The 23,528-nt window shown below is 46.8% G+C and overlaps 1 long non-coding RNA gene across 1 annotated transcript; it reads left to right on the top strand.

The window, feature by feature from the left end:
* The first annotated feature begins 311 nt into the window (after window positions 1-311).
* On the top strand, window positions 312-13,192 carry LOC109312236. Its single transcript, XR_002101766.1, has 3 exons — window positions 312-399; window positions 1,808-1,934; window positions 13,115-13,192. It is a non-coding gene; the product is annotated as an uncharacterized LOC109312236 (long non-coding RNA).
* The last annotated feature ends 10,336 nt before the right edge of the window (window positions 13,193-23,528 follow it).

Genomic DNA, 23,528 nt, shown 5'->3' with positions numbered 1-23,528 from the left:
GAAAAGAGCACCAGTTGGGGGCCAAGGTGAGAAGCTGCGGGGCACAACCCATCCCCCCAATTGTATGTTAATAAGCTATGCTACTACCCATGAACTAGCCTAGGAACTGGCTTGTGAACTGCCTGCAAACTACTTTCCCTGTTCACAGGTTCCCTAGTCACCTGGTGAGTCTCCTTTTATACCCTGTTGGGCCTGGGCTGATTCAGCCCCTTGTTAGGGCTTCTGTCAGGCCCAGGCAGCAATCAGCAATTGCTCAGCAGTCAGCAATTCCTCACAATAAACAATCAGCAATCACTCAGCAATTAGCAATCACTCCCAGCTGCTCAGATCACACAGCCTACCAACCAAACACTCAGCAAAACCAAAGGCATGAGCAACTGGATCACTTATCTTTCCTGGGTAAGATCTGGTGCCTGGCTTCTCTTCTCCTTTCTCTTGCCTCCAAACTGCTTCCCCTATTTGTGGGCTCCTAGTCACAGGCTTTCTTTTTGTGTCCATTTCTTTTGGGCTCTGCACAAGACCCATTAGTAGCCTGGGCAGGGTTTCCAGTGCCAGCCAGGATTTGAGTTTTAGCAAAGCAGGAAGCATCCAGGAGCAAGGTGCCTGAGGCCAGAGTGGTTTCCCTTCTACACTGCAAGGGCAAGTTGGGTTCCCATATTGTGGACCTGGAAAGGAACCCTAGGCAGCTAGAGCAAACATGACCAGTGGCAGAGGTGCCTAGCCAAAGACACTTTGGAAAATGTGTCAGCCTTGGAGGTGCTCTCCAGGACGGCTTACAGATACTATATGTTTGATTCAAGATATAGTGCTGTTTGTCACTCATCTGCTACATCACAAGCAAAAAAAGAGAAAAAGATAAAGGAAAAAAACAACAAGCAAAGCTCTATTGAGAAGGACAAAGAAAATCTAATAGGACTAGAAGTAACTGGGTGAAAAAGGAGATAGCTGTGGGACACAATTAAAGAAAGGACCCAGCAACATAACACAGCAGATATTATGCTGAAATCCCTTAAGCAAAAAGTATCAAGGCAGGCAAAAAACATCATGGAGACATACAAGAGAGGTTGAATGAAGAGCCATCAGAATGGCATGGGAAGAAGTGAAGACTGCTACACAAGCCTGATGAACAAGGATCCTGGTTTTCTGTGATCAAAAAAAATCCCCAATTTTCAGGGATAACCCAAAATCCACATTTTTCCATGATCAAAATGAAACACCATTATACATTTATATTAGTGGTATTTCATTTTAGTAATGGAAAAATGTGGATTTTGGGTCACTTTTTTTAACCCCCAAATTGAGGATTTTTTAAATCAGAGAAAACCAGAATCCGTGCTGATGAAGATAGAAAAAAATAAATGGAAGATGGAAGACAGCTTTCCAAATGAAAGAAAGACTGACTGACCAAAATAGGATTAATTTGCTTTTGAATCTGTTTCTGGTGGAAACCTAGGTTTTCAACTAACCTTTTTCATGAAAAGTATAACTGTCTGCTTTCTGTGGAAACTTTTCGTTTTTATCCTCAAAAAAGCCAAACACTTCAAAATTAGGATGCATTCTGTTACAAGTTGAAAAAACAAACAAAAAAATCAATTAAGAATGTTGCACAGCTGTATCAATAGAAGTTATAATTAGAGATGCTCCCTAATAGAAGTCTGTGGGAGCTCCAGTTGGGAGATGTTTACTCATTTAGGGATCAGGTAGCTAGTTAGGGAGAGACCAAGGATCTGCAGAGGTTATCTACTGCTCCACAATAAAATTCATTGTTTAGCTCTTATTCACTTATGCCTGTTTTTATTTAACCCAGTGATCACTACAAGCTGCCAAGAGTGGGGAATGAAACAGAACTTGAAAAAACTTAAGATCCAAACAGAAGAAGGTGGAACCTGAAAGCAAGTGAAGAAATGCAGTCATGGAGAAGAACAAGGGCCACTGTAAGTGATCTTCCTTTACAGTTATAATCTGACAACAGGCAAGAAAGTGTTGCAACCTCCTCTGGACCTTCTACTGTTGGGTAATAAATTAGAGATCTAGAAAGCATTTGGACAAAAATGTGTGTGTTACCTAGCAGCTACAGAGGCAGAAATAAAAACTGACAAGGTCAAACAATATATCTTACGTAGAGAGTGTATCAACATGAGACACTTACTGTGGAGTTGCCTAGTTAGCTCCACAGTAAAGCACCACCATCTACATAAGCAATGCTATTAGACCAAATTTTTTATTGCTATGGGATAGTACTGCCCAATACAAGTGCTATTCTAAGGAGAGATTATTTACCCCTGCCAGCTGGGGCTGCTCTGACCCAGGTCAAACTGCTGCGGTTCCTGGGTGCATGTGTAAACATGGAAGCCAGGAGCAATAAACTCTGGAGGGATATGTAGACACACCCACTAGCTAGCTGCTTCCTTACAGAGGGACTATCTCCCAACTCCCTCAGTCTCCTGTTAGGGAGCATGTCTAAATTATAACTTCTTTTAATATATCTGTCCTCTTAACAATAACTACAAAAATCAGTTCACAGAAAAATCAAGTTACACCCATCTACAGAAGAAAGGGAAGAAAGGTTACTAGCACATCACTATGTAGTGAGTCTTTACCACTCACTTTTCTATTCCCTCCTTCCTGCAGTTCTTTTAACAAGCCTCTATAATCTTTTAGGAGATTCCACATTTTTCTCAGACCTATGAAGTATCAGATCCAGCTTCTGATTTGGTTTTAGTGGAAACTTGAATCCTTATAGAAGGATCTGGCTGGCTTTCATTTTTGGCATCTGTACTTTAGCACATAGTACAGACTTCATTAGCTACCAGCCACTGAGGCTTTTTCACTCTTTCTGGATAGTACTTGCATTTGTGTCCTTAGGTTCATTTTTTTCCCATAAGTGCATGGTTGCTTCTTGTCTTCTGGAAGAACTGATTTCTTCCTAAAACTGTCCAGAACTGGGGTGTGATGACCAAGAGGATCATCACAGCATGAAAGTTGTATCTTCTTGCACTGCATGCATATACTTAGGTAGATTCAGATTCAGTTTCTCACAAGCTTCCAGAGATAAAATAGAGGTCATCTCCCTAGGTACCACAATGAACGGGCATTTGTATACTCTGTTTTCATACTGAATGCTAATAATGCATCTCCCTTTCACTGGTATATTTGGGGAATAACCAGTTATTTTGATGTTTGTTGGACTTACTTTTGGTCTCAGTTTTAATTTTCTATATTTGTGCTCAGGCAAAATATCAACCTGACCATGAATGCAATTTAAATTAAATTATTATTCCTCGCACTTACACTGGCAAAACTAAGTTCCTTTCATTGATCTTGCTGGATTCAACCATAACTATAGAAAACCCTGTCTGCGCTGTCTGCTCAAGAGGTGTTTATGTCGGGGATTTAAAACACCTGGTAAAATTGTTTTTCTTGTTACAGTTAAAACAGAGCTTTCTAAGTTGCTCTCCCTCATTTGGCAGTCTCCTTGCCAGTGGAAAATTCCACCTTATGAGGTGGCTTTTTCTGGCCACACGCTTTCATGTCTACTGCATGGAGTATCCCTCTTGGTGCATTCAGCTCTGCAGTCTGAGCGTTCACACTTTCTGCTGCCCTGCACATTTGGAGAGTCTATTCTAGGGACAAGCCTCCCTCAGGCAAGCACCTTTCTTGTAATGCGTTGTCGGCAATGCCACAAATAATTCTACATCTAATCATAGATTTTGCCATGTTCCCTTACTCAGTCTCTTTAGTTCAGGAACATACTGATCTATACTTTCTCCTGTTTTTTGTTTTCACTTAAAAAATCTGAATCTTTCAAGAGTCTAATTCTTTTTATGGCATGCAGGACTCCCCAAATGTAGACAGTATTAGTCTTAATTGCATATTTTGGCCTTCTCCAAAGGTAAAGGGTTATAAACAGAAGGGTTTCCTTCCCCATCTACATGTCCACTTAGTGAATAAACTCCAATGCAATTCATACCAGAGTTTATTGCTCCCAGGCATAGCATCTACACATGCACCTGGGAACACAGCATGTTGAGTCAGGGTGGCACAGCCCCCACAGGCAGAGGGGTCCAAGGGGGTCAGCCTACCAGCCCAGAGCTGCTCCAACCCAATTCCCATGCTGCAGATGCGCTGGTGGGGGGACAAGGGTGCTCCAGTGCAGGACTAGCCAGCAGGCAGCCCCCACCCTGAAAAACCCTGGTGCCCCAGCCAGCCCCATCAGCATCTACATATGCACTGGTGCACACTAAAAACCTCTGCTGGCTGTTGGTACTTGTATTTACAGATACTAACCTGCAGAGTTAATTCAACTACTGTGGTCTAAGAGGGCCACAAGTGTAAATGCAGAGACTACTGCACAGCTTATTAGGCAGCTCTGCAGTAAACGTCTCCTGTAGATGCACCCAGTTAGTAAGAAAGAGACTCAGGGCCTGTAGAGATTGCCTACTATTCAACAATATAGTTCACTGTTTAGTTATTTGTATTCATGTAAGCCTGTGTTAATTGAATCTAGTGATCACTATAAAGGCCAGTTTGTGAGAACAGTAATTCTTATGCTTCATATGGCTTGTCATGTAAGACTCTGATCATATGGGTGGCTCTTCTTTGGACTCTCTCATGGTTGTCCACGTCCTTGTTAAAGTGTGGTGCCCAGAACTGGACGTAGTACTCCTATCTGAAAATATCAATTTTCTGTAGGAAAAAATCCCAGCAGTTCTGGATATCATGTTCTGGTGCTCTATCCCTTTCAAATGAAATATCTTGAACTCTTTTTTGATGTATACCATGTGCAATATTAAAAATAATGTAATTTATATACTCTTTACGTACAATATCTTATAGGTAGATATTGTAAAGTTCTTATTTTGTTTCCATTCAGATGGTCCCAAAGCTAGAGGTAATACTTAACACTAAGTTTTGCACACTGGGGGCATGTCCAGACAAGCACACATGTGCAGAGGTACATTTCCTGCCACATGAAAAACAGCGGCACATATCCAGTGTGCAGCAAATTGACCTGGGTGGTGTAGGGGAGGCTGGCCCCAGCAGCTTTATATGGGGTTCTGGGGGCCTCCTGGGGCAGCAGCAGTACCAGTTCAGCTACTCAAAGCCTGGCCAGCAGCTAGAGCATAGCTCTGGCTAGCCAGGCTCCGTTTCTGATGGCACACACTGCTGCTGTGTGCTCCGTGCCACAACCATGGGTTGTTTTGACACCAGGATTCCTTGGTGTCGAATTTTGGTGCCGCACTAAAAATTATCAGTGTAGTAAATGGGTGCTTGTGCACCACTGCTTTGAGGCACATGTGCATTCGTCTGGCCACACCCTAAAGGTGTAATTCTCTTTCCTTTTGTGCATCATAATAGCAGTTTTCTGGTTAAATACATGACATTTCTTGCCACTTATGAAGAGTGGTGATTCTGTTTCCCCTACACTGTGAACATGTGAACATGCACATGTAGACTTGAAATACATAGTAGGCTTCATGGTAGCCAGGTATGTGAATGGCTACTTACCTAAGAATGTGGCACCTAGCTGAGTGTAAATCCCAGAAAAAAGCACAAGGGTAGGAATGAAGCTTTCCATGTCTTAAGCCCCATGTGAGGGTAGTTGGACACTTGGCTACGAATCCTGAGACATGGGTTCTAAGCATACATGACCCAAATGAGGTCTGAACCTGGCTTTCTTAGATTCTTCAGGTATTATACCCACTATACCACAGCTTAGGTATTACCTAGCCCCTTCACCAGAGCTCCTTTTGAAGCTGGGCACGGCCCAACGTATAACAGTCAGGGTAAAACACAGGGCCTGCAGCCAGCACCCATCACACTGAACCGCACACCGTCCAAGTTGATCTCTTCCTCCTGGCCCCACATGGGGCCGTCTTGAACAAACATGTTAGACAGAAGGCTGGGGAATGCTTATCTTTTGGTGCAATAATTTCAGCACTGTGCTGGGAAGTCAGGCCAGGTACAAAAGTTGCATTTATTGCACGGTAAGCACACAGAAAGCACTCTATAGCCATAACCAAACAGATGGTCAGGGTATTTAGAGCACTGTAAAAATGGCAGTTCCCACTCTAAGATAACCCTGGGTGCATGTGGTATCAAACTTTAGCACTGTAGGTTAGAGCGCCATACCACATCCCAGCACAACTCACATTAGGTTGCATTCTGCCAGCAACCTCTGGGTCTTTGCAGCACCCTGCTCACCCCCACTCCCAGGGCGGTGCTCTAGCATTGGCCAGAGCTCATATGGTCTGCCTGAGCACCAGGCAAGCCCCATACCCACTGACAAGAATCAGCAAAAGCTCTGTCCCCAGGCCCACGCACATCCTCAGTCCAGTTAGCGTAGATCCATCCACACAAAGAAACCTATTTATTGCTGAATTTCTGTTATTGCATATTGTCATGGGCGCTGTTGAGCAAGTGCTGAATGTAGGTCATTTGCTATTTTGCCTCTGCTCACAGTTAGCATTTTTTAAGAATTAATTCATCTGCATTGATTTCTGGCAATGAGCAAGTTCCCTAATGGATGTGAGGCATGTGGCATTGCCAGAATCATGGTGCACCTGCTGAAAGCCCCTGGACATTTTGAGATTCTGGAGGCAACCTGAGCAGTGGAGGTCAGGTGATGTGGGAACAGGGACCAGAAGCCTCTGAAGTAAGTGTGAGAACCATGTGCCAGGAACTGCACCTTCACATGTCCACCACTGCTTCCATCCATCCATGCTCCTAATCTTCCACCCACTCCCCATAGCCAGACCCTCACCCACCCATGGATAATGAGACCCCACAACCACCGCTGTAGACCATGGATGAACTCACCCCATCAGCCGCCATTAACCAAACCTGGACACACAACTAGCAGTTCAGGGAAATAAAAGATTTCATCACCATCTGGGGTGAAGTGCACACCCAGTGGCATCTCCAGACAGGGCATCAAATCAGAGATGTCTTCAAATGCATTGCTCAGGAGATGCATGCATGGGGACACAAGAGACAGTGATTGGAGTGCCTCGCCAAGACCGTGTTGATGAAGATGCAATATTTCTGCATGCTTAATGTTAGAAAGTGGTCTGTGGGACAGAGCATGTAATTTTACAAGGATCTGTCCCACCACAAACAGGGTAGATGACACCCCCCCACCACGGGACCAGAGGACCCTACTGAAGGAGGAGGCAGCACAGGAAGTACCCAGGACCATGGATGAACTCACCCCATCGGCTGTCACCAACCAAACCTGGGCACACAACTAGCAGTTCAGGGAAATAAAAGATTTCATCACCCTACTGAAGGAGGAGGAGGCACAAGGAGTCCCCAGGGGACTGTTTCCCACACAGGGGCCACAGCTGTTCCACAATGGTAAGGCTTTCCCCAGCTCCAGCCAACTGTGATTGGGACACAGGCCTCGGGGAAAATATGGAGCCCCCTGGGTGAGATGGGAGGGGAAAGGAAAGGTCAGCAGAAATGCCAAAGCCACCACAGGCCGTCCCCTGTGGTCATAGCCCTCTCTCAGGCCATCATGGCTGAGAAGCCCACAAAGACATTGTGGCCCAGGTGGGCTAGGAATGCTGGGGCACAGGGAGAGGGTGAATTGCTCTCTTTTCCCCAAGCCCCACCCCTCCCTGCTGAAGCATGGAGCCCAGCCAAGGTGCCAGCCCTCCTCCCCCAGCTCTTGGGTACTTAAGAGAGCATTTCCCATTCTACAGGATCATAAATCTGTATAACTGACATGCCCTTGCCATGATGTGCCTCATGGAAGATTAGAGTCTAAGCACAGATACCTCAAGCACTTGCATGTGCACAGCTCTTCCTACACCCAAAGCACTCATGGATAGTGTTTATTGAGCTCAACCAGCAAATAGTAAACAGTGGTTTTGGCAGAGAGCACTCTCAGGTCAGGGGTAAGACACAGCATGCAGCTACATCTGACAACCTTTGAAGTGATGGTGCAGCAGGAATGAGACAAGAAAAAAATCCAGACTTCCTTGCCTCTCTCCCTCCGAGTCAAGGAAAAGGACACAAGTGATGGAAGGAAGCCAGTGTAGGACCCATTATCTCAGCCATTCAGCTCTCACTGCCAGGGTGACTCCCAGGTTGCAAGCCTAGACAGGCCGGCAAGCAGCCCAGCAACACTTTTCCCCCTCTCCTCTGATCCGATCTGTGGGTAAAGTCCAATGGATGCCAGCTGATTCTAATTCTTACAGTACAGGTGCTCATTGTATTGACCTGTTAGGACAACCCCCAACTCCATGCCTGCAGTTGCAGCCCCATCCCAGCCCCAGATCTGCCCCCAACCTCTCAATTCAACTTCTGAAAGCTAAGCAACTCCTCCCCCTTGTCTGCAGGCTATGCATCTGTGCACAGAAAGCCAACTTGCAGCAGTCATCATGGTGGATCCCAAATGGGTGGCCAAACACCTGCACAGCATGTGAAAGATGCATACAAGGCACTGGCAAAATTAGGAAAAGATTTTACAAGTTCCAGTCACAGCTTCTAAACTCTGGCCAGAGGCTGCAGAACCTGGATGAGGAATGAATAGGGACATGCACTGGGGAAATGGACAGGCCAGGTATACGCAGGTTGGCAAGTTACATGACTAGGGGCCCCAGATGGCCACCTGCAGTTTGGAGGAGACACCCCATAGCACAGCAGAGCTGAGAGAGTTGCAGCACCGGGATAGGGAGTTTATGCTTGCTGTATAAACAGTAGCTGAGAGGGAATGCTCCCCACTGTGCCCTCACTGGGAGATACTGAGGATGAGGGTGAGCCAGGACAGAAGATGTGGCACATGGAAGCCACTGACCCATGACCCAAAAAGGCAGGAAACCATCTGGCAGGGCCCGCTCTGGGAAGCAGCAGTGGGGAGTGGAGCAGCTCCGGGCTGTCTGAGACCTAATATTGGGGCCATCAAAGACACTCTCCCCCTTTCGGGCCTACCTCACTACCCCTGAGAACTGGCAGTCACCTCAAGCAGTCCCAGGCCAGTCCCAAAGGGGCACAGGAGTTCTTAGAAAGTAGGGGAGTGCATGGCCCACCAGAGCCAACTGGTTTCTGGGACAGCTTATAGCAGAGCCCCCCATCCCTGGCTAGTCCACCCACCAGCTAGGAGGCCCACTGGGGAGCTCTTCCACTCCCGGTGGCCCCACTCATGCTCTGAGTCCCACTGTGGGGGAGTAGTACAGCCTTGGCAGGGACGGGTAATTCCCCATCTTGGGTCAACTGCCTGATATGACCCCCAAGCATCAACAAGGTCTGTGCATCTGTGGTTCTTGAAGTGACAGGCATGGCCCCAGCAGCCAAAGGGTCAGGGGGCCTATGTGGGAGAGCCAGGAGTCCTTGTTGCCTTCTGTGGTGATGCCTCCAAACCCGCACCCTGGTCACCCTGGCTCAGCAGCCAAATCCTGGCCCACAGCTCTCTCAGACAGACATTGGGTCCACAATCATTCAGCTGTCCAGTTCCTATATGGAGAGTGTTAGGGTGACTGTATTTGGTTCTTTGGGAGCACTGGATTTGCAGCTGAATAAAGGCTACACTCTGTGTCTCAGCAAAGCTGCTGACCACAAAGCAGAATGATATATTAGAAGTAACATTGCAAGGCACTTAGGCAAGCATTTTTCTAACAATGTTGTAGTATTGTAAGGCTATATAATACATTGTTTAAGGATAACAAGATGCAGGCCAACAGCTATCGTCAGAGATAAAGCAGAGGCAAGACCTTGGAGATGGTGCTGGAGTCAGCAGGAAACAGCAAGTGACAGAAGCCAGGTTTACGGTCTTAAGCATGCGCACTTAGCAAAAAGACATGTAAATGAATGACATGCATAGGCAATCCCATGCTAATGAAGGAAACAGTAAACAGGCAGATCTTGAGATAGGAGGAGATATGGGTGGAACAAAGGAGAGGCAAAGGTGGAGTAAATGTTAATGAATATGAACCAAGGTGTATAAATGTGAAAAGACCTAATGTTCACGGCAGCTCCCCAGGTTTTTTGGGAGCTAGTCTGAATCTGCCTCCAATTTGAATAAAGCTGTTGGCTAGCAATGTGTGCTGGTGTTTCCTCCCTGCTTGCTCCCTGAGCAACTGGATCCATGAGCAATTAGATCATCGTCTGCCTAGTCATTGGGCACTGCATGGAGTCGGGGTCTAACAGAGAAGTCCTTGGTCTGGACTCCAGACCCCTGAAAGTAGGGTGCCAGGTTAAAAGCCCCGACCCTGTGCTTCCCCTCCAAGGTGTCATATTTTTTGAGTTCTGGGCTCAGCGGCATTCTCCCTGGGGTAAACCCCCGTCCAGGTTTTGTCAGTCCTTTCTCAAACTTCCCCCACCCCCTCCAAAGCTTTGCTGTTTTGCATTAAGTGGGAGGAGGGACAAAGCTGAGGCTCGGGCAATGTTCAACGGGTTTTCTTTATTAAACACAGTTAAAGTTTAGCAACTACAACATATTAAACTGGTCATGTCTCTTCCTTACACCACATTCCCCTGCATCCTAGTGTGTACATCTGGGGAGACCATGTGCGTAAGATTAGTCAGCCAGGGCTTCAGGGCTCCATGCAGTGCAGGGGCCACCAACATCAGTGGAGGGGTGATATACAGGCATCCCTGACAAACATGCACACACACACACCGAGCACATGGACACACAAACACACAGAACCCAGGTTTCCAGGGCCACACACACACACTCAGAGAGAACTCAGGCATCTGGGACATGGACACACAGAACTCAGGTGTCATGACAGCAGGGGGTTGTGGCCATGGTGCCTTGTGCCCAGCAGCCAAACTTTTGGCTCTACTCAGGAGTCTTCATGAGCCTAGGGAGCTCACGGGGCATGCTGAGAGGCGTGTGAGAGCTCCCTGCACCTGCTAGGCTTGATCCATGCAGGCAGGCTCTGAGCTGCTCCCCACAGAAGAGCTAACATCTATTGTATTCAGTTCCAACCTAACCCTGGGCACTTAAAATAAAGCTTGAAAGTTAGAGCACTTCTTCCTCAGGCTTCTTGAATGCCTGTACTTAGCCCCAGAGAAGTGCAGCTTCAAACCTGCTGTGGGCAAGAGGGCCAGGAAGTTGGATCTTTGGCTTCCTGGGCAAGTGCCCTAGCCACTTACATATTGGAACTAAAATATGGGAGGGCTCTCTTCTAACTAGCATGCACCAGTCCTGAGTTTTTGGCTGTCTACATTTTTGGGAGTTAGACACAGGAGCATGTCCCAGAACGGCCATGTGTACATTAGTGTGGATGACATGTCATCTACTGCACATGCTCAGTCTAGCTACATATGCTTCAATGCCCACACTGAAAACAGAATTGCAAACTGTTAAAATGCCACTTATAAGGTGTAAAAATTGTCATTTAAATGCAAAGAGTCTACAATTGTTGTTTACCAATTTCAGTTCTATATTGCCTAAAATTTGCCTTCTATTGACCTAGCCACAGAAAACCTAAGGGGAAAACTCAGACAAGTTGATAAAACGCAGAATACCAAGCACACTAATATACTTTAGGTTTCAGTCATGTAAAGTTTTAGTTTATGTACCATAAGAAATAATCTGCTTCGGACATGGTATACTGAAGAGGTAATGAAGCATTCAAGTCTTCCATTTTTTTGTCAGATTTGTGAAATACTAGAGCAATATTTTTCTTCTTTTTATTATATAAAATAATTGTAATTCATACCAGGAAGCCCCAAGGAAAGATGCCAAACAGAAAGGCAGAAAGAAAAGAGGAAGGAAAGATATAGAAATAGTGAAATATTCAGCAATACAAAACTTTTTTAGTAAAGGACTTCAAAGAGCAGTTGAAGATTGCACATTGATCTCATAAAGCTAGCAGCAGATGGAGCTCTTTCCTAGCTTTTGAGCCACCTTTTTCTGTGGTTAAGATAATCTGTCACACATGTTTATGCATTAGTTTCAGGCTGCATGCTAAATATTTTTAACAATATTTTATATCTGAAACTAATAATGGGAAAAAAAAGTAATATTTTCATTGCTAAAAAATTATTATGCCCTTTGTGCATTGGTGTTGAATATGAATAATAAATTTCATGAAGGCTTGATCCTATTCCTTCTAAAGTATAGAACAAGAATTGGATCAAGGCCTAATTAAGATGATGGTCTTTTCTTGAAATCACAATGGATTTGGCAAATGAATTTCTTTAACCAAGTTTATTATAATTTGGATGAAATAGCTTCTTTTATTTATAGCAATGATATTAATAGCTACATGATAAATATGCAGGACAATTCCATCTGAACTGTAATTTGGATGGCCCGGTAGCGGGTCGGCTGCTGATCCGCAGCACGGTTGGCTGCCAGACCAGAAGTGGCCACAGACCAGCAAACCGTGGCCCCACAGAGCCAAGCAGAGAGGCCATGACTCCTTCTACAGGGCCCACAGCAGCGCAGGGTTTGGCCAACCCCTCCAACCCGGGGTGTAGGGGTATTTTTACCAGTCTCCTGGATGGAAATTCCAGCCGCAGTTGGCTGCGACTGCTGGGCCATAGTTTGCCGGGCCACAGCATAAAACTTTGGGAACCCCTGAAATATGGTAAAGAAAGGATAAGTTAATTTCATCAGTAACAACAGCAGCCAGGCTAAATAGAAATTGATAAACTGTGTCAACTTTGATATTACTCAGTCAGATAAAGTCTTTTGAAGAGTAGAACCAAAAGAGTAGCTTCCGTATCTGAAGTGAATGGGGGGAGATAGACACATATTGATTTTGTTGATCTTAGCTCTTTAATAAGGAAGCGTATTAATTCCATGCTGAAGGTCATAAAAGAAACCATCTAATGGAAATGTGCTTGATCATTTTATGAAGGAGATGGGTTTCCACTTTGATAAATCTTAAGATATAAGTAGCTAGCTACTGCTACAAGCCAAGTTTTATTAATTCATTGGAGGATATATAGGAATATTTTATTAACATTTTTGTATCAGAAATGGGAACTTGATTTGATCTTTGAGCTGTGTGGTAATTTGGCCATTTCATAGTTACTTATGCTTACAAAAAAACCCTTTATTTTTAGTTCTCATCTCTACTTTGCTAAAAATTTACAGCTCTGAATTTTAAAGACTGATATTTTTTCCTTTTTTTTTTTTTTTTTCCAATTTCAGTATTTCACCTGGTTCTCCAGCTACCTAGAAAGAAGCATGAGCCAAATTGCCTAGGAAGTGTCATGATCCAAAGGAAAACTCCAAAGTTTTCCACTGAGTTTGGTAAGTTCACTATGGCTTTTGCTCATAGATTTTAGGGGAAATTGGCTGTGTCCCTGTTGTGTGTCTGGGAAGATTTTGGGGTCAATTTGGGGAAAATATGTTTCGTTTCTACCTAAGTTTTCTAACAGAGTTTGGATTCTGAGATTGATGAGTTAATCTGTATCATTGCATGTAATTAGAAAAAAGATTTGTGTGAGTGCCTGTCTTAAGCCTTCACTTCAACTCTTAGACTCTTTAGGTCAGTTTAAATACCAATAAGTTGACCTAACAAGCACTAGCTTGTCTACCAATATGCCTCAAATTTCTTATATAGCAGACATTTCTAAATATTTAAGTACAACTGTAAATTAGTTTCTAAAACTGGTTTATGGCTTCTCTACTGAGACTTCAGTTAAGGTGACAAATGCCTGAACTGAGCAGCCAACAGTGGTGAAACAACATACTAGGAACTATTTAGAAAAGCTGGATGAGTACAAATCCATAGGGCTGGATGTGATAAACCTGAGGGTGCTGAGGTAGTTGGCCAAATGTAATTGCAAAGCCCACTGGCCTTTATCTTTGAAAATTCATAGCAATTGGGAGAGGTCTTGGATTACTGGAAAAGGGCAAATATAGTGTTCATCTTTAAGAAAGGGAAGAAGAAGGATCTGGGGAACTACAGACCAGTCAGCCTCACCTCATTCCCTGGAAAAATTAAGGAGCAGGTCCTCAAGGAATCAATTTCTAAGCACTTGGAGAAGAAGGTGATTAGGTACAGTCAGCATGGATTCATGTCTGACAAATCTGATTGCCTTCTGTGATGAGATGACTGGCTCTGGAGATGTGGGGAGAGTGGTGGACATGATATACTTAGACTTTAGTGAGGCTTTTGATAATGGTCTCCCACAGCTATCTCTCAAGCAAGCTGAGGAAGTCTGGGTTGGATGAGTCAACTGTAAGGTGGATAGACAACTGGATAATGGGCTCAAAGGATATAGTAATTAATAGTTTCATGTGTAGTTGTCAGCCAGTATCAAGTGGAGTGTCCTAGGGATCAGACCTGGGACTGGTTTTGTTTAATATTTTCATTAATGGCCTGGAAGATGGCATAGAGTGCACCCTCAGCAAGTTTGCAGATGACATCAAGCTGGGGGAATACACTGGAGTGTAGGGCTAGGATTCAGAGACACCTCAACAAATTGGGGAACTGAGCCAAAAGAAATTGCATGAGGTTCAATAACCAAACGTGCAAAGTCTTGCACTTAGGATGAAAGAGTCCCATGCACTAGTACAGGTTGTGGACTGACTAGCTAAGCAGCAGCTCTATGGAAAAGGACCTGGTCTTAGTGGGAAATAAGCTGAATATGAACCAACTATGTGCCCTTGCTGTGAAAGAAACTAACAGCATAATGGGCTGCGTTAGTAGGAATATTACCAGCAGGTCAAGGAAAGTTATTATTCCCCTCTATTCAACACTGATGATGCCACATCTGGAGTACTGTGTCCAGTTTTGGGCCCCCCACTACAGAAATGATGTAGATAAATTGGAGAGATTCCAGTGGAGGGCAACAAAAAATTATTAGAATGCTCAGACACATGATTTCTGAGGAGAAGCTGAGGGAACTGGGCTTATTTAGTCTTCAGAAGAGAAGACTATGGGCCGATTTAATAGCAGCCTTCAACTATGCAAAGGGTGGCTCCACAGAAGATGGTGCTAGACTGTTCTCAGTGGTGGCAGATGATAGAACAAGAAACGATGGTCACAAGTTGTATCAAGGGAAGTTTAGAGTAGATATTAGGAAAAACTTTCTCACTAGGAAGGTAGTGAAGCACTGGAATAGGTTACCCAGAGAGATTATGGAATCTCCATCCTTGCAGATTTTTAAGACCCAGGTAGACAAAGCCTTGGCTAGGATGATATAGTTGGGGTTGGAATAAGAGATTGGCTTTGAGCAGTGGGTTGGACTAGATGTCCTCCTGAGGTCCCTTCCAACCCTAATTTTTATGATTCTATGATTCTATGCCATATAAATAGAGTTAAAAGTATTTTCCAGAAAAGTGCTTTCACTTAATTTAAGGGAAAACTCTCTTAAAGAGTTGTATTTTTTAACATCTCCCCACTCACCTCACAGCACGGGAACAGATAGATGATATAGAAACATTATACATGTCCCTTCCCATTTATTTGTAAAACTGAACAGGGCTTTAGTGTGGATTTAATGGCCTAGAACCAGTTTCACCTCTAAGGCATTTTGATGGCATCCCCACTACTTTTAGGATCCTAATGCCATATCTATCCTATATTCTGGCCAACTCATGCCCACTTGTTCATACTCTATGCACATCCTAGACCAACAACTAGGTAGCTAATATATGGCTTAAAGGGGTCTTGAGAGTGCACCTCAGTCCTGCTCTCAGGCTCTCCTGTAATTGATACTAAATTCAATGTAGCCCTGTTCTATTGCCCCTTCCACTCTCTGTCCTAGTTTGCTTAGCACCAGCACAACATGCTTGCTTCTCTACATACAAGTAAGGAACCATATTTTGCTAGCAATGACTTAAAATTAAAGAAGACTAATTATAAAGAGGTTAAATATAAACATAATAATGTTAATATTAAGAAACTGCAGGTGCTGCCAGAAGCCTGGCTTGTCCTGGCCTGGGAGAGGCCTGGGAGAAGCAGGCTGCCTGCAACTGGCACCCACCAGCCCCAGGGGGGCAAGTAGGGATTTGGGGCTGGGCCAGCAGCCACCTGGGCCCAGGCCTGCCAGACCAACTTAATATGGTCCCTGGCCACCTGTGCACACCTAACCCCTGATCTGAGGCCAGGCAGCACACAACCCCTGGTATAAAACATCTTAGCTCTGAAATGTTGCAAACTCTCACATACAGCTTCTGTCTCATGGCTTTACAGAGCCTGAAGCTGCATGCAGGAGAGGGGTCACCCTTGGCAGCTGGGATGTTGCCTCAGGATTGCTGCTGCCCACAACCAGGGCCCTGCAGATGCACTAGCTCTGCCAGAACAGGACCTGAACAGGACCCTCCTCCTGGATCACCTGGTCATGGTGGGAAGCATGAGCCTGGCAGGTGGAGGACGTGGCCCACCAGCACAGGTGGTGGGTGGGGGACATGGCCCACCAGGACAGGTGTCAGACAGAGGACATCTCCTGCAAGGACACACAGGACCAAATGGACTCGGAGTTCTTGGCACAGCTCCTGGCGCTGAAGTGCAAGCAGGTGGAAGCCTTGCAGCAACAGAACGCCATCCTGGCCACAGATGACAACCACTGGTTGCTGAACACCATTCTGGCCCTGTGCATCACCTTTGGGCCATCCACTGGCCAGTCCCTGATCCTAGCCCTGCCTGTTCCCCAGCAGCCACCTGCCATCCAGCAGCAGGCCCCCACCTGGGCCTGGGGGGAGGTTATGTACCACCTCCAGCAGTCCGGCCACACCCCAGGGCTAGCACCACCCAGCCTCCCCTCCTGGGCCCAGCCGTGCCACTCACTCTGCTTCCACATGGGTGTGGAGCTGAAGTTGCCTGCAGCAAGGCCAGGTCCGCATGCCACCGATGCTGGGCCTTGACACGGACTGCTGGAGGGGGAGCCACCCACACCAAGGGAGATCAAAATGCCATCACCTCTGGGCAAGCGCCCACCTACCATACTCACCGTGTCATGCACACCCATGAGGGAGCAGCCAGGGGTCAGGGTGCTGCCTGCCTGCCTTAGGCACCCCCACCTCACAGCTCCCCACCTGAGGGTGGCACACAAAGGACATTGTACATAGTTTTCACAGAGAAGAAGATTTTTTATTGCTGATGGGTGGAGTAGGTGGTTGGGTGGCTCCTTGTTGAGGAGGGTGGTGGGCTCTGTTTCTTGGGGAGGGAGGGGAGGGCTCTGGTCAATGTGAGGGAAATAAAAACTTGTTCTTGTGAGTTGTGTCTGCAGTGAGCATAGTGCTGGGAGTGGGCAGGAAGGGTTCGGTGCCTGTGCAGCGGTACAATGGGCTAGAGTGGGAAATGCTGGAGGAGGTGGTGGGCCAGTGCCTCCCACAACTGGTGCCCTTGCCTCCTCTGGTAGGTGCACAATGCTCCTGGGCTTTCAGTGCGGGGGGCCATCATTGCAGCTGTCACCACTGGTGGTGCTCCCACTTCCAGACATCCTCCATGTGCTGCTCCTCCTCCACCCAGGCCTCATGAAAGAGCTCCCCCTGGCCTTGCAGATGTTATGCAGCATGCAGGCTGTGATGATGACTTGGGGCAAGCTGTCCTCTGTGAACTCAAGGCAGGTGGTGAAGTTGTGCCGACATCCCTTGAGATGGCCAAAGGCGCACTCCACCAGGGCTTGGGTCCAGGCAGAGTTGAATTGGGCCTTGCAGGGGCTCCAGCTGGCCAGGGTAGGGCTGCATGAGCCAGGACAGGAGCAGTAGACAGGGTCCCTGATGAGAAGAGACAGAACCACTATGGCACCCAGCTGCAGGTCCAGCACCCCTGGCACAAAGTGTCTACTCTTCACCAGGCCCAGCAGGCCAGAGTTCCAGAAGACACAGGCATCATGGGTTCTGCCTGCTCAGCCAGCACTCACATGTATGAAGGCAACCGTGTTCCCCAATGGCTGGGAACACTATGGAGTGAAAACCCCTCCAGCTGTGGTAAGGGCAGTCTCCATGGGGTAGGCAGGTGAAGGGAATGTGGGTCCCGTCCAGGGCCCCTATACACTGAGGGTATCCCAGGGTATGAAACCCTACCACTACCACCAAGGGGTCATGCACACAGACCGCAATGCCCCCAGCACATCCTGGAGGATGTTGCACACCTTCAAGATGGCCTCCCCAGCAGTGGCCTTGCCCAGGCCAAACAGGTAATGGATGCACTGCAGGCTGGTGGGTGTGGCCAGCCTGAGCAGGGAAAGGGCCAGCCAAGTGTCTGTGGGGAGAGGTAGCCACATGCCTGTGTCCTGCTGCTCCAGGTGTAGCCAGAACTGCTTGAGGAGGTCCCAGAAGGTGCCCTGGGTCATGTAAAAGGCTTCCAGCCACTGCTCATTGTCCCAGGTGTGCTGAATAACATGCCACCACCAGTCCTGGCAGGCCCAGAGATGGCAGGGCTGGAGGCCCAGAAGGGCAATGGCGGCCCCAGTGGTGGCATCCTGGAGCCTGTCATTGGTATCCCTGCTGGGGTTCAGCCAGGCAGATGAGGTCGAGGTGGCAGGTGCATGGTGGTGGCCCTGGGATAATGGCCTAGCAGGGGGTTGCTGGATATGGGGGAGCTGGGCATGCCCAGACAGCCATGGGCCAGGCAGCAGCCAGCACAGTGGCACAGCAGGGCCAGCGCAGTGGCCAGCAGAAGCCATTGGTCATTGCTGCCAGGGACAGGGGCTGGAGCAGCCATAGCACAGGAAGGCACAGGCATCAAGGAGAGCACTGTTGCTGTGCTATACACACTGCTCCTGGCCAGGGAGTGGAGCTGCCTTTTGAAGAGGGCTGCCAGCAGCTGGAGCTGGATCCTGGAGCTCCACCCAGTGGGAGCAGGGGCTCCAGGAAGCAGGAACAGATTGGCAGCAAATCTGTACCCACTTCCCTGCAGGTGTAGATGCCTGCCTGGCACCAATTACTTGCAAGTAATTTACTCACAAGTAAACTAGTACTGCAGCAAATGCACCTGTAGATGCCCACTGAGTATCATTACAAATAGTGCACATTAGAGTAGCTTCTAGGCAGTTCTATTTTGTACCAATAACCAAGTCGGTCCAGGATAGACAAGGATGTGTGCATAACCATCCCTGAACTTCATTCCCCCGTCCCTGTCAAGCACTGAGTACAGCATAAACACATCCTTAACTTAGTAAGAGACATTAACATGTCAAGATAGTATTATAGCTTTCTTCTAGGGTTATCAAGTTCATGATTTTAAAGCATGATTTCAAAGAAACTATAAAAACAAAACATACCAAAATAACATGCATACAGTTAATGAATAAGAAGGATTTCAAAACTGAGCACATGAGTTAACAGGAAAGTGGAATATTTAAAAATATATTTCCACGTTTCTTTGTAGAGGTATTTTCAATGTGTGATGGAAATCCATAGTGTAGTGCACCTTAGTCCCAGATAATAGCTGACACAGCTTTCATTTTTCTCCTTCATATGCAGCGGCCTCTTTCTTTGCTTCACTTGTGGCAGGGAAATGCCTTGTGCATTTTTATCTCCTTACCCGCTTAAGTGTTGTTGGTGCCATTTGCAACAAAGATTTACTAGCACTCAAAAAATTGTCTAGTAAACAAGGACAAGTATAGATAGCTTCACATTAGAGGTAAAGAAAGAAGGATTGATCTTATAATGTAGCTGCATCCTGCTTGTATTTAATACAGCTGGAAAAAGAGGGGGAAGGACTCACAGGCACAATGCAGAACTGAACCTTACTTGGGCTTCTATTACATTTATTTTCTGTATTTTGAGGCTAAATGCCTGGTTAACATTAAGGGCTCAGCTCAGGAGATAGAGTTAGAGACCTGGTTTCATCTTCTTGACTAACAGAGGTGGTATTTTAGAACAGTTACCAGCTGCTGCAAGTTGCATCGATGGCAGACAGTGCCTCATACATGCCATGCCAATACAGGACTGGTCTAATGGAGCTCTGTTGTGACACATTCTCATTGCAAGCCCTATGCCCCATTATGACTTGGGCTCACAATGCATTAGATAGGAAAATTAACCTTTATGCAAGCATAAAGGGCTTCTAACTGAGAAAAGGATCTATCCCTAAATCTCATATTATTTCTGTCTTTGAGGGTAGGAAACTGAGACACAAGGAGTTTAAGATTGTTGCCCATAATACTACAGGAAGTTCACAGCACAGCCAGGTCTAACTCCCAGTTTTTTGTTTTGAGTTCATGGTCATCCTCTCTCCTAGTAGTGGTTGTATTGTTTTGTGAATTGTTTTAAATTAATTCTTTTTATTTAATTAAAGAGTTTTTGTATGGTAAATAATTCTACAGATAAAGAAAACTAAGGCTTAGTGTGTGAAACTATATGCTGAAGTTGGGTCTGAACTGTGAACATCTACCTAGAGAAATTTTGGATCAAGATCTGAATTATTCCATTTCTTTCTTTTTGTATTTTTCCTCACATCCTTCTATTGCACACAGAACCAGTGTGTTAAGTATAGATATCCTTAGTAGAGTCATAATAAATATTGATTTGAATTGGAACTGAATTCTTCCTGGATGATAATTGCAACTAAATGTGTAGAACTACATGGGTTTTGTCTTTTCAAGCAAGAAAACTGTAAATGATTTGCTTGTGTGACCATAAAATCAACAATATGTCTGCATTTTTTTAAGCTGCAGAGAAAATACTATTGACTGTGTTTTAGAATATACAGGCTTTACATAACTCCCAGAGGCAGTACCCTGGACAGCAGCAACTGTAGGGCCAGTGGCAAGGGCCAGGCAACTGTGGGTACAGCAGAAGTAGCAAAATTCTTGTGCTTCCTCTAAGTGGGCACCCAGGGTTGGTGCCTGGTTGCCTACCCCTAATTACACTACTGCTCAAAGAATATAAAAATGAATGTCTCACACCCTAAAAGGTAACATATTTGGGAATATCCTTATCTCCAAGGTGCCTTCAATGCTATCTGGAGACAGTGGCACAGACTGTTGTATGAAAATGTATTTCTTGTAAAAATATTTTGTAAGGATATAGTTCAACAAACTGACTATCTTAAAGTGTAACTATTATCAGCCCCAATTCTGCAAGCAAATATACTTGCTGAATGTCTCAAATGGTTTTCACTATTCATTTACCAGATACCTAGCATTTTATTCTGTACACCTAGAGGCACATCTACATGATACTTTACCACACAGTTGACTAATTGACTGTGTAGTAAAGCACCAGCATCTACAGATGCAGACACTTGCTGCACAGTCAATTAATCAACTGTGGAGTTAATTTCCTACCTCCAACTGCAGGTAGGAAATGAACTGCACCATAGTGACTGTGCAGTAGCTCATGTGTAGATGGCTGACTGGGAGCAAATTTGCTCTCGGTCAGCCCAGGCAGTAGGGGGTGGGAGAACAATCCCCTCTCTTGGGAGCTGCCAGCTGTCAGGGCAGGCTCCAAGCTAAGAGCCCAGGCTGGGACAATGTCCCCCTGCCCTCTAGGGTTGTGCAAGTCTTTGGATCCTGCTTCAGATCTGGTGCCACTTCAGACACTTCGGCATCCAAAGCAGCATGCTCAGATCGAAGCGTGGGCTCAGGAAAGTTATCCAAAGTAGGTTGGAGCATCCAACGTGCTTTGGATCTGCTTGAGACACTTAGGACACTTTGATAGACAATTAGAAGAGGGAGGGAGAGTTGGGGGGTAGAGGGAGTGGCGGGGGGCTACATCTGTAGGTAGCCAGTGAGAAGCATTTCTCACTAGCTACTTTTCCAATGGCAGCGTCTGTGGGGTGGGACAAGAAACAGCATAAATGCCTCTGTTTGGAAGCATTCTGTACCTTTTCACAGCTTGTTCCCTGTCAGCAGCTGTGTGACAGAGGAACGCTCAGACTGATGCATTGTGGCTTGCTACCTCAGTACTAGTTGAACTTGTGGCACACAGGCTGCACCTAATAGTGAGGGATGCCTTGGAGGAGAACAGGGCTGCCAGTGACGGCACCACCACCAGTACTGCTACAAGCCAGATGATTTCAAAATGCAGGAAGGTGGTGGGCTGCTTCCACTGCAGCATCAAGGGGGGCAAGATGCTGCAGGAGAAACAGGCAGAGCTGAGCATCCCGTGGCACAGAATCATACAAGATGTGGAGACTCGATGGAACGCCACATACCTGATGCTTGAAAGGTTGGTGGAGCAACAGAAGGCCATCCATGAGATGGTCTTGCTTGGGGAGATTGGGATCAGTGCCCTCCTGAACAGAGCTGAGTGGGGTACCATCTCCCAGATTTTGATGGTCCTCAAGCCCTTCCTCGAGGCCAAGACCCTTAGCACTGGTGATGCCCTCCTCAGCCAGGTGATTCCCCCTAGTGTGGGAACTAGAGAACCAAATGGAGAAGTTCCAGGAGATCAATGTTCCTGGCTGGGGCAGGCCACTGTCACCAGACATGCAGGCACTGGTGCTGAAGAAGGGCATCAGGAGATGGGTGGATCCCTTGCAGTCCAGTACGGTCCACATGATGGCGGGCATGTGTGACCCAAGGGTGAAGGGGAGCATGTGCACTGGCAGCCCCAAAACCCTTGATCACTGGACCCAGATGCTGGTGAACAAAGTCAGGAGGGCTGAAGTGCAGAGGTGAGGGGATGTGGAAGAGGGGAATCCACTTTCCCATGCCAGCACTCCCAGCACCAGCACCAGCCAGTCTCCTCCATGCCAGCCACTGCCAATGTGGGCCATGGGCATGGCTTCAACACTGGGGTCCAAACGCACCACAGACCCCAGCCTCAGGCAGGTAGCGCTGAGGATTCAGTGACTACCTATCTCACTAAGGATGCAGAGCCACTGGACTGAGACCCCTTGGCCTACTGGGCAAACTGCAGCCAGATGTGGCAGGATCTGGCCACAGTTGCCCGGCAACACCTGTCCTGTCCACCGACCAGTGTTCCAAGCAAGAGGGTGTTCAGCATTGCTGGGGATGTTGTGACACCCCACCACACCTGCTTGGATCCCACCTTGGTGGAGCATCTGGTGTTCCTAAAGGTGAACCTCCTGCTGCTGAGGTCCCCCAAGCTCCACCTACAGATGGACTTAGTGGCACCCTCCTCACTCTGCACCAATTTCCTTTTTTTAATTTTTTAAAAGCTGAGTAATGCCCCGCTTTCAGCTGGAGGGGGCACTAACTGCATCACCAGCCAGCAGGGGAAGAACATGTCCCTGCTGAGCTCATTCTCCTGCCAGGACAAACTTGGAGGTGTGGGATTGGGGCTATGGGGAAGAAGGAGGATCCCCAGGTCCTGGGCATGACCACTAAAACTGCATCCTGCCAGCATTGAAGCCTGGTGGAACTGCTGGCAGCATGGCAGCCCCGTAAATACCAGGACCAACGATCCCCTGGTGAAAGGTGCGTAGGAGGTGCCATAACCTCCAGCTAATGCGTGCATACACAAAGTCCTGGATGGGGGATGCCCAGACCTGTCACATCTTTGACAGACCTGACACTTGCTGGTTGCAGTACGGTTGTGAGGCTCCTGGTGAGCTCAGGTTAGCTGCCTGGGATGCCAGCTTTAAGATTGAAAACCCCCTTGTCAGGCTGTGGAGGACTGGACATGAGGCTGTAGGAGAGGAGGAGGCCTCACTGGGGCACACTGCTGTGTTGTGCAGAGGCCCCAGCACCAGGAA

This window comes from Crocodylus porosus, unplaced genomic scaffold (assembly GCF_001723895.1).
Source record: "Crocodylus porosus isolate Cpor-Errol unplaced genomic scaffold, CroPor_comp1, whole genome shotgun sequence".
Taxonomy (NCBI): domain Eukaryota; kingdom Metazoa; phylum Chordata; order Crocodylia; family Crocodylidae; genus Crocodylus; species Crocodylus porosus.
This window is presented reverse-complemented; position numbering and strand designations above follow the sequence as displayed.